We start from the raw sequence: 12023 nt of genomic DNA, 5'->3' as shown, positions 1-12023 counted from the left end.
TAATATTAAAATTTACATTTTTTTAAATTTATTTTTTCCTTTTCATTTTTATCTTCAACATGTTTAAAATTTATGGTTTTTATGCTTCAATTTATAAGCAATTTATTGGCAATATTTTTTTATAATATATAGTTGGATGCTGGTTGATAAAGTATAATCAATCTATTTATATGAATATTATAAAATTTATATTACCTATTTTAATCGATTGCATTTACAATAAAAATTTATATATATATTTGAAAACCATCTATAATTAATAAAATATATGATTTATTAAAAACATATAAATTACATTGTTTTTATAAAAGTGTAATTTGTAAATTTTTATTAATTATAATAATTATATAACTTTTAAATTTTGGTCTCTCAACATTCAACCCTGCATCTGCCTCTACAAACGGACAGTCTTATCCCATTCTATATAGAAAAAAATAGATTAAGTTTAACGTACTTTAAAAGCTAGCTTGAGAGATGACGTTTGCCAAAATTTTTTTATTTAACAAAGTTTTTTTTTATCCAAAATCAATGTGGAACAACATATTCCCTTACACCCAAGTCTTTATATTTTGAAAGTTCAAAACATCAATTTGAGAAATCTATATAAGATGGTTTGATTAAAATGGGTTATGAAATTTCCTAGAAATTAATGTAATGTCCAATGAGTATAGGCTTCAACAAGAAGTGGAGGATGTTAATAAGAAAATTAAATCATAGGCGAACTAACCGTAGACTTGCAATTTTTTTTAAGTCTTTACAAAGAAACAGATAGGTTTTATTTAATTGTGATGTTTTTAAAATTGTGGTCCTGCAAGAAGACTTTCATGCTCCCTATAAGTGTAATAGTCCATAATTGATTTGATCAAGTCCTTGTTTTCATCAACCTCATATTGAATGCATGAATCATTCGATTATAATAAAAAATATTAAATTTTATTTTAATAATAAATAATTTAATTTAAAATATATTTTCTAAAAACTTCAATTTTTTTATTATCAATTTAATTACTTTTTAAATGATAATAGGATTAAATAAATTTATTTAATTAATAATATAAATTATAATATTTTTGATTTTTTATTAATAATATTAAATATTAAATTATTTTTATTAATAATATATAACTATAGTTTTATTTTAAATTATAAATTTATAAATTAATATCAACTATATTTTTTTGTTAAAACAAATAATCAAATAGAACATTTCAATACAATTATATTCAATTAACCATTAAATTTCAGTTCGATTTGATTAATATTTTAAATATATAAAAAAATTTAATTATTTAAGTATTTGATTTGGTTAATCAAATGCTAGGTAAGTGTATTATTCTTTATTTTTTTTAATTGACAATTCAAATCAAACTAATTAAATTGTGGGGTTAGACGGCTAAACTTAGTCAGATTCAATTTAAAAAGAACATAAAAAGAGTGTAATTTGAGGTAATATGTCAATAATCATCAAATGACTTAAATATTTTTACTTAAATTTCAGCTTAAAATAATAAATTTTAGATAATTATTGATTGGTTTAAAAAATAATAAGAAAATTAAATCAAAAGCGAATTGGCAGTAGACTTGGAATTTATTTTTGTCTTCACAAAGAAACAGGTAAGTTCTATTTGAGTGTGATGTGTTTAAAATTGTGGTATTGACTTAATCAACAGTGGTGGATTTAAATTTTTTTTTGGGCTAATATATAAAAAATAAATAATAAAATATCATAAAAATTTTAAATATAATATTAATATCTTATAATTAAACTGAATTAAATTTAATATCTTGAAAATTATAATAAAATTATTATTATTATTATTAAAGGTTCCATAATTAATAAATAACTAAAATGTATATTATATAATATACTTATATTATTATATTATATAATTTAATTAATTGTAAATTAAGATATAACTTATAATTAAAGATTATATAATTTAGAAATAGTTAAAAGATATATTATATGGTATAATATGAATTAATAACCTATTTTAAAAGTTAAATGTTAATTCAAGTATGATCTTTTATGAAAATAATTGAATAAAATTATTTTAAGAATAAAATATTAAATTAGAACCAAAATTAAAGAATTGAAAATCTAATCAAACTGAAACTAATATATATATATATATATATATATATATATATATATATATATATATTCCTTTTTTTCTGTATACATCCGTCACTACTGTTGGTAAGTGTTTGTTTTCATCAACCTCGTCTTGGTTGCATGAATTATTTGATTATAATAAAAAAATTAAATTTAATTATTTGAATTTAATTATTTTAATACAAATATTTTCAAAATATATTTTTTAAAAAATTGTATTTTTATTATCAATTCATATTTTTTTTATAATAATAATTGAGTTAACTAAATTTTTTTAATTAATGATATAAATTATAATATTTTATTTTTTTCTATTAACAGTATTAAATCTTAAACTATTTTTATTAATAATTTATAATTATTTTTATTTTAGATTATAAATTTATAAATTAATCAATATTTTATAAATTATATTATTTTAGTTAAACTAAATATAATCAAAAGGAATATATCGAGTAATTATATTTAACTAACCATTAAATTTTAGTTCCATTTTATTAGTATTTAAAACGTATAACAATTTTTAATTAAGTGTTATATTTGATTTTAGAATTATGAACAATTGAATCTTTACGCAAATTTTCATTCCAAAACAATTGATTTAGCTTTTTTCTTCTGTACCGTTGGTGGAATATAACATTTCACATTTAAATTTTATTAAAAAAGAAATTATTCTACCTTAAATTTTTAAAATGTCTTATGATACACTTCAACTCTATAAAGTGAAATTAAGATATTTTTAAAATTGAGTATGAATTTCAATTGCACTGACATGATAAAATGCTGACTATAATTTTAAGGGTACCTTAATTCAATTTTCACAGAAGTTGAGGTGTGTCAGAAAATATTTACAGGAGTTAGAGTGTGTCATGAGACTTCTTAAAAATTCAAAGTGTTATCAAAATTTTTTAATAAAATTCAGAGATCAACTTATATATTCAGTCTTTATTATTTACTCTTAATGCGGTTGAGTATTATTTATACTTGATTGATTTTGTTTACTGATCCCATTGGAAGACAATGTCATCAAATTGATTGAAATAATAAACTTTATAAAAATAATAGGCTTGACCTATGGATGAATAATCATAATTTCTAAAGAACTAATTATGTGTTGCTATAGCTATCGGGGAAATAGCCAGTAGCATTTTTAAATAGGAAATATTATCAATTACTTCATGTCTATTGGCCTAAGGAAGTTAAATATTTTTTATTTTTACAATTTAATTCAATGCTTTGAATCTTAACATAATCGATCAAAATTTCAAAATCACAAAAATTTTATCTAAAATTAAAATTGAATTTAGAGGGAGTATGCTCATATTATGTGGCACTTCAACCGACTTTTTTATTCTCTTTCAATGGATCCCACTTTACATATATTTAATGCAAAAAGAAAAAAAAAAAAGACTTTTAACCCTATTTAACTATTTAACTAAAGGGTAAAAATGTAAAGCTATATAACTATGCAAGGGCTATCTAACGGCAGATATTGGAGACTTAACTAAGTTAGATCATAAATCAATAGTAAAATTTTTATCAACAAGAATTGGGATCAAACTGACATGCAAATAAACACATTCAGCATAGCTAATGCCTATGATAATTTGTGGTAAATTCACATCATTTTTCAACTCATAGCATAAATATCATCTTAAAAGAATAAAATTTAACAGATATATGAAGATAAATAACCCAAATGGTCACAATTTAAAAATAAAATCGTATTAAATGAAGAATATCAACCCAAGAAAATAAATATAAATAAAAGCCCAAAAAGACTAAGAAATTATCTGTTCCTCAACCTTCACATGCTTTGAGTTTAGCTTGACAGCATGACATTCTCTTGCCAATAAGCGCACCCCTTTGGAGAATCATACTCACTTGTTCTAAATGATCATATAGAAGATGAAGAAAAGCAAGTGTTCTATATTACAACAACATTGTTAAGTTCATATGAATTTGAAAATTATAGCAATTTAGTTATAACATAATTCAATCAAGAAAAGTGAAGAACTACTAGACCTCAGAAGTTCAATAGCTCTCGAGGCAAATGTATCAGTAATAAGAACAGCCAGACTACCCTGATGGATTTTCCCTTCCACAAGCTACCCTTCAATGAGAACTTCTTTCCATGAGGATCCAAAAGTTGCATTCACTTGTTTCCCCAAGGCCTCTGCATCTTGACCCGATTCCTAAAACAACACCAGAAAGCTCCTCTTTGTCTATTTTCACAAAACAAATAGATAATGGAGCACCCATTAACAAAAGAAAAAGCATAAGGATACTGTTATGGCAAACATGCAAATTTAAAGTATACACACAAATCGCATAATCACACAATATAAAAATGATAAGAAGAATAACACAGTATTTAACATGGTTTTGACCGTAAGGTTTACGTCCACGGGTAAGACAAGAGAAAAAGTTTCACTATGATGAAAAGAGTAAGATACAATTACTCAGAACTCTCAAACCCTAACCCCAGTGTATTTCTTAAATATCTTACAACTCTAATGCAAATAGTAGAGTATTATAATATTCATACTAGTTCATACCACGGAGGCATTGCCCCGCACCCCCAAAAAGATCAGTGGTGAGCTTTGAGCCCAGGTCTATCGGCCTGTGCCCTCTACTACCACTACAAATCTCACTTTTTATCCCAATCAAGTTGCAACACGAAGCTTTCGGGTTGGGTTATAATTTGAGTCCATGAAAACATATTCGAAATTCAAGCCACATAAAAATAACAATTCTTCCCCTTGGCTTGAATTTTCTAAATCGTCACTAAAATAGCCACACACACTCTGTCTTGCCATATGCTCTTACAAGGGCACTACTAAGCACTACAAATATCAACTAAGTCTAGGCAATGCCTAAACTTGCTTACTGGGACTATTTTGGTCATTATATCTGCTAGATTATCATGTGTAGAGACTTTTTGTATAACTACAGTCCCTAAGATATAATATCCCAAATGAAGTGATATCTGACATCAATATACTTAGTTCGCTCATGGTACATTTGATTTTTTATGAGATGTATTACTCTCTGGCTATCACAAAATACTATTGGCTTGTTTTATATCAACCCAAGATAACACACCAAACTTTATAACCATGAAGCTTCCTTTACTGCTGCTGCTAAAGCCAAATATTCAACCTCTATAATAAACAAAGTAACTATAGCTTGTAATGTTGCCTTCCAACTGATAGCACTTTTAGAGAGAGTAAATAAATAACTTGTCAGAGATCTCCTCTTATCTAAGTCCTTACAAAATTTGAATCCACATAGCCAATACTTGAATGACTCATCTGGCCCTATCGAATGTTAGACCAACATCTGTAGTACCTTTCAAATACCTCAGAATCCATTTCATTGCCTGCCAATGCTCTTTCCCAGCACGTGACATGTATCTACTCACAACACTAACTGTATGTAAAATGTTAGGTTGGGTGCAAACTATAACATACATGATGTTACCAATAGTACTCGAATAGGGAACACTGGTGTGGGGAGTGGGGCGTGAGGCGAAATATCATCCATTGAAATTATATAAAATGCACCAAGTGATGACCAGGAAAGATGGTGGAGTCACAATGGTCTCACTTAAATACCACCTCCTTAGACAGCATTTCCTAGACATGCATTTCATACAATCCTAATAGAATCAAACCACTGGTAAGTACCGTCTTCCCATAACACTACCACGGTACTAAGGATTTATGCCACGAAGGCATAGATAGACAGAGTCGCCACCCGTAATAACCGACATATCTGTTTCTTCCGAGGGTCATGGATGGCAACTTACTCTTTGCAGAGTTTCCACAACCGTCATTACCATAGCCCAATGTCTAGGTTCGGGATAGTGGGTACGTAAGGAAGGTGTTAGGCACCCTTTACGCTGGTCTAACCTCGTTGATTCGAAAAGTGCCCTCTACTAATATTTCTAGAAGTCTTATTTATTATTCCTTTATTAAACTTTATCCTAAAAAATGCAATTCTAATCCTACACACACAAGTAATTCACAAAAGGGTTGTTGTTTACACACAATTTTCATGCACAAGTAATTCCTATCTATGGGGTTGCTAATTATTTAAATGATATTTACCAGATGACTAAAATTAATTTATTATTGAGAATTTAATTTACAAACAAATTCAATTTCTAATAACCCTATGTTTCTATTTAACCTAATTAATTAATTTTCACCAAGTTACCCTAAGGATAATTGAACTAAGTTAATTATGTACATGTGTAATTTATTCTAATATCACATAAGGCCCAAACAATCACAACCTAATAAAGATTTCTAACATGCAAATTTATTTTACAATTACCAAGTATTAAATTAAATTTATTTACATGCCAATGTTAGTTTAATTTACAAACAATATTAATTTTAATTTACAAATTATTTATTTAAATTAATTACATGCAAAAGTCAGTTAAATTAAAAAAAAAGTTAATTTTAATTTACCAAATAAAAGTTCTATTATTACTACAATTTCATGCCAATGGTTATTCGATAAGTTTAGAGTTACTTACTTGTTGGTAAATGCAGTTGCCATTGGGGCAAGCTACCCTTAAAAAAGGGTATTCTCTTCTAGTATGGCAATGATATCCCTGGCTTACTCTCGTTTAGCTCCATATAAGCTCCGCGCAAATGCCCTCTTTGGTACTTACCTTAGGGCTACTTACCAATTTTGTTTGTGATAGAAAATAAAGAAAAATTATAAAAGTACGAGAGACAGAAACTAAACATGTGCAGAGTTGTGTATCCCCTCAAATTAAACATGATTACATGATCTATATGAACATATAAAATAAATTAAAGACAAAGAGCATAGAATTAAAATATTGTGTGGCATAGATCTAGAAAAGAAAATAATAAAAACTGACCTTCCAGAAATCTTGTATGAAAATCTTCTTGAAGAAAAGAAAAAAATAAGGAAGAACTCAAAGAGTCTTAAATATCTCTAAATTTCTTATAGCTCTGAATTTTCTCTTCCTCTTTCCTCCCATCATCCTTTTCTTCCCTTCTCTAGTAGGGTATTTATAGGGTTTTGAGAGAGAGGTGTGATAGGGTTTGGAGTCTTAGGGTGATAAAGTTTAGATGACTTAAATAACTACGATTGCAGAATTCGAATAAGACTGGGATATGGGTGAGATGTTTCAACCAATAGGAAGACAGGAAAAAATGAAAGGCACCAATAGGGAGTGAGGAAGAGGTGTGGTAGGGTTTGGAGTCCTAGTGTGATAAAGTTCAGATAACTTAAATGACTAGAATTGATGAATTTGGATGAGACTGGAATATGGTTGCGGTATTCCAACAAATAGAAAGAGAGGGAAAGGTGGTGACACCAATAGAGAGTGAAGAAGAGAGTGGGCCAAGGAGGAGAGAGATATTTTGTTATTTTAATTTTCAGAAAATAATTAAATGGGTCCCATTTAAAATTCCTAACTAAACTTTCTTAGGCCCATGGAGCCCAATTAAACTTAATTAGATCCATTTAAGAACTACCCATATTAAATTTAAATAAAATAAAATTTTATTTAAATTTAATTAAATTAATTTCTCCAAAACTTTATTATTATTATTATTATTATTATTATTTTTTCAAGATCATGCCACGGAAATAATAATTTAGTTCCATGCCTCCAATTACATCTTACAGTCATATAATTTTTTATCATCGGGCTTCCCACTACCTCAATGCACATACTCATCACAAAATAAGGGTCTACAACTGGACATGTGCTCTATCTCTTCATCTATTTTTGGTGATATGTCTATAGATAACTTGAAATGGGCAGTAAACGAAACAATCACAGGTTTAGATTTATTCATGTTAAAACACTTAAGTACTTTCTCAACATAAGCTTACTGATACAAGAAAAACTTTACAACACTTCTATCCATAGTAATTTCCATTCCCAAAATCTTCTTTGCAGTACCCAAATCCTTCATCTCAAACTCATCACTCAACTACTTTTTCATAATGTTAATTTGTGATATACTTTTAGCAGCAATATGCATGTCATCCACATACAACACCAAATAGATAAAGAAATCATCTGAAAGCTTTCCATAATACACACAACTGTCATATGAACTACGAATAAAGCCATTACGAACCATGAATGTATTAAATCTTTTGTACCACTACCTAGGGGACTATTTTAGACCATATAAAGATTTATAAAGCAAGCATACATGGTTTTCCATATTTAGAATGATAAATTCCTTAGGCTGACAATATAAATTTTCTCCTCTAGCTCACCATGCAAAAATACTATCTTCACACCTAGTTGCTTAAGCTCTAAATCATAAAAAGCAACCATAGCAAGTAGGACTTTGATAGAATTGTGCTTTACAACTAGAGAAAACACTTCATTAAAGTTAATCTCCTCCCTCTGAGTAAAGCCTTTTGCTATCAACCGTGCCTTATATCAAGATTCTTCAACCTTTGGAGTGCCTGCCTTTTTCTTGAACACCATTTACAACCTATCACTTTCTGTCCCTTAGGCAATGTTACAAGCTCCCAAGTTCGATTCTTATGAAGAGATTAAATTTATTCACCCATAGTAGCAACCCACTGATCTACATCTGAATAAGAAATAGCTTCTCTATAATTGTTGGGTTCATGCACATCAACTGTCTCAGTAACTGACAAGACAAACACAACTAGATTTGCATTTGCATATCTCTGCAAGGGTCTAATTTATCTTCTCTCTCCACTAGTTGAAATGCTATATGGTTCCTGTTGCTGTTGCTTAGGTGCATCCTCTTGTTGATCACCTCATCCTCTAAATCACTGGACTGAACTGCTGAAGTATCAATGTCAAGCTCTACCTATTCTCTAACACCGTGATCTGATTCTGCTATTGACTTCTCCCTCTAACTTTTCAATGAAGTAGACTCATTAAATATCACATCCCTATTGATAATTAATCCTGGAGACTTTAGATCATTGCACCATAATCTGTAGCCTTTCACTCAAATGCATACCCTAGAAATATGTATTTTCTTGCCCTTGGCTTAAGCTTTTTATCCCTCACATAAGAGTAATTAGCAAGCGAATTAGAATAGATCTCAAAAGGAGTTTTGAACTCAATAGCTATAGATGGAGATCTATTAACCAAGAAACAGGCTGTATTAATTAGTTCAGCCTAGAAATCCTTTCCTAATGCTGAATGTGAGAGCATGCTTCGTGCTTTCTTACAAAGCGTTCTGTTCATGCGTTCTACAATACCATTCTGTTTTGGTGTCCTTACACAAGTGCGATGTCTCACTATACCTTCATTGCTGCAAAATACATTGAACTCACGATTATAAAATTCCAACCTGTAATCAGTTCTAAGACACTTGACCCTTTTTTCTGTTTACTTCTCAATCATCGTCTTCCACTTGGCAAAGGTTAAAAATGCCTCATCTCTTGTTTTTAAAAAATACACCCACACCATCTGAGAGTAATTATCAATCAAAGTCATGAAGTACTTGGTACCACTCTTGGAAGGAATTCTGTTAGGACCCCATAAATCTGAGTAGATATAATCCACCATTCTTCTAGTCTTGTGCAATACTTTTTTATCGAACTTCATCCGAGTCTGTTTGCCAAACACACAGTGTTCACAAAAGTCCACAGATTCTATTTTTTGCCCATCTAATAAATCTCGCTTGCTCAACACAGATAACCTTCTTTTACTCATATGACCAAGACACAGATGCCACAATTGAGTCCTATTCTGATTATTACTTTCGAATGTTACTGCAGCTTCCCCTGAAACTATACTGTCCCAAAAAATTCAATCCTGAAACCAAACTGCTGTTCATGAGTATCATAAAGCCCTTGTATGCTTTGAAAACTCTATTCTCTGCATGGTATCTGAATCTATGAGAGTCAAGTAGTGTCCCAACAGAAAGTAGGTTCCTCTTCAGTCCTGGAATATGCCAATACTTTATAGTTCTGACAACGCCATCAAGCATCCTTAATCTAATGTTACCAATTCCTTTCACAGGCAATGCATGATCTTTGTCTAGAAACACCTTACCACTCATCTGTTTGTAAGTGACAAGCTAGTTTCTGTGTGAACACACATTATAAATAGCACTAGTATCAAGAATCCAGGAATTTTATCCATGATCTGAACTCACAGATAAAATTTTCCTAGCACTATCATCACCATCAGAATCGATAAACTTGTCAAACACATTCACAGAACTTTCTGGTTGCTTTCCCTTTTTATTTTTCAACTTGGGATAGTCTCTTTTGTAGTGACCTGTCTCTCTTGTAGTAACCTTACTCCTTACACTCAAAACAATTAGCCTTTTTCATTCTTAACTTTGATCTGACCTTAGATTTCTTCATATTAGAAGAACCCTCCCTTGAATGTATTCTTCCCCTCCTCACCAAACCTTCCCCCTCAAATCTTTCTCTATTATCTAAAAAAAATTTTTTTCAACTCCTTTGATTTTAGAGAATTACTAATATCGTCTACTGAAATACTATATTTACCATGCAACAAAGTATTAACAAAAATCTCATAGGAGGGTGGCAAAAAATATAACATAATAAAGGCCTAATCCTCACTATCAATATCAATATCAATATTCTTCAGGTCCATAATGATTGAATTAAATTCATCCAGATATTCTTTAATGGGCGTACATTCGCTCATTCTCAGATTGTAGCCTTTTCTTCAGATACAGGTGATTGGTAAGCAATTTAGCAAAGTACAACTCCTTCAATTTCTTCCATGTTGCAAACATTGAGCTTTCACCAGTAATCTCGTGCAGGGAATTATCAGTTACGCTCATGAAAATCACACTCAAGTCTCTCTCCTTTAGATCAGCCTTCTCCGCCTCTTTCATACCTTCTGAAAAGTTATCATCGATTGCCTTCCATAGATCTTGCAGGATCAAGGAAGATTTGATTTTAATCTTCCACAGAATGAAACTTGATCCGCTATCAAACTTCTCCATCTCATACTTTATTGAAGACGACACCTAAATTTCATGCCCAAAGCTTTGATATGAGTTTGTTATAGCAGACACGCAAATCTAAGGCACATACACAAATTGTACAACCACACAGTATAGAAAAGAGAAGAAGAATAACACAGAATTTAACGTGATTTGACTATAAGGTCTAAATTCACAGGCAAGACAAGAGAAAAAGTTTTACTATGATGAAATAAGTAAGATATAGTCACTCAAAACTCTCAAACCCTAATATCAGTTTATTTCCCAAATATCTCATAACTCTACTGCAAATGACGAAATATTACAATACAATCACTCAGAACCCTCAAATCCTATCAACTTGTGCCTTCCACTACTACTATAGATCTCACTTTTTATCTTATTTGGGTCACAGTATGAAACTTTTGAATCAGGTTACAATTCGAGTCCATAAGACATATCTAAAATTCAAGTCACATAAAAATAATAGATACTAAATAAACCCAGATATCATTCAAGAACACACATTGTTGCTCGTCATTTATAAACCCATTACCATTAACAAAATGCAATGAAATTAGGGATTAGGGATTTGTTTTTTAGGTTATTGCTTTTACGAAATTCAGATTTAAATTATATTTTTAATTTTAAATATTTTAATTAACTCAAGTTAGTTAATTAATTCAGTTTTAGTAAAATCCATTTAACTTGGGGTATAAACATAGAATACACATTAATTTGGGTTTTTCTATATGTCAAGTGGGACATACTAATAAAGAACAAAAAATGCTCGCTGGAGTGCTACATAGTATGGAACATACTCTCCAAATTAAATTGCAATTTTGAATAAAGTTTTTATTTACTTTTAATTTTCGCTGATTTTGCTAAAATTGAAAGTATTGAATTAAATTGCAAAAACATAAAAAAAAGTTTTGACTATT

General features: G+C 29.6%; 1 non-coding gene across 1 annotated transcript; it reads right to left on the bottom strand.

Moving 5' to 3' along the window:
- Positions 1–3664: 3664 nt before the first annotated feature.
- On the bottom strand, positions 3665–3751 carry LOC131176812 (small nucleolar RNA Z122). The gene has a single exon (XR_009146696.1). It is a non-coding gene; the product is annotated as a small nucleolar RNA Z122 (small nucleolar RNA).
- Between the last annotated feature and the right edge of the window lie 8272 nt (positions 3752–12023).

The sequence above is a fragment of the Hevea brasiliensis genome, unplaced genomic scaffold (genome assembly GCF_030052815.1).
Source record: "Hevea brasiliensis isolate MT/VB/25A 57/8 unplaced genomic scaffold, ASM3005281v1 Scaf252, whole genome shotgun sequence".
In the NCBI taxonomy this organism is placed as follows: domain Eukaryota; kingdom Viridiplantae; phylum Streptophyta; class Magnoliopsida; order Malpighiales; family Euphorbiaceae; genus Hevea; species Hevea brasiliensis.
The sequence above is the reverse complement of the archived record's forward strand: the minus strand, read 5'-3'. Positions and strand labels throughout refer to the sequence as shown.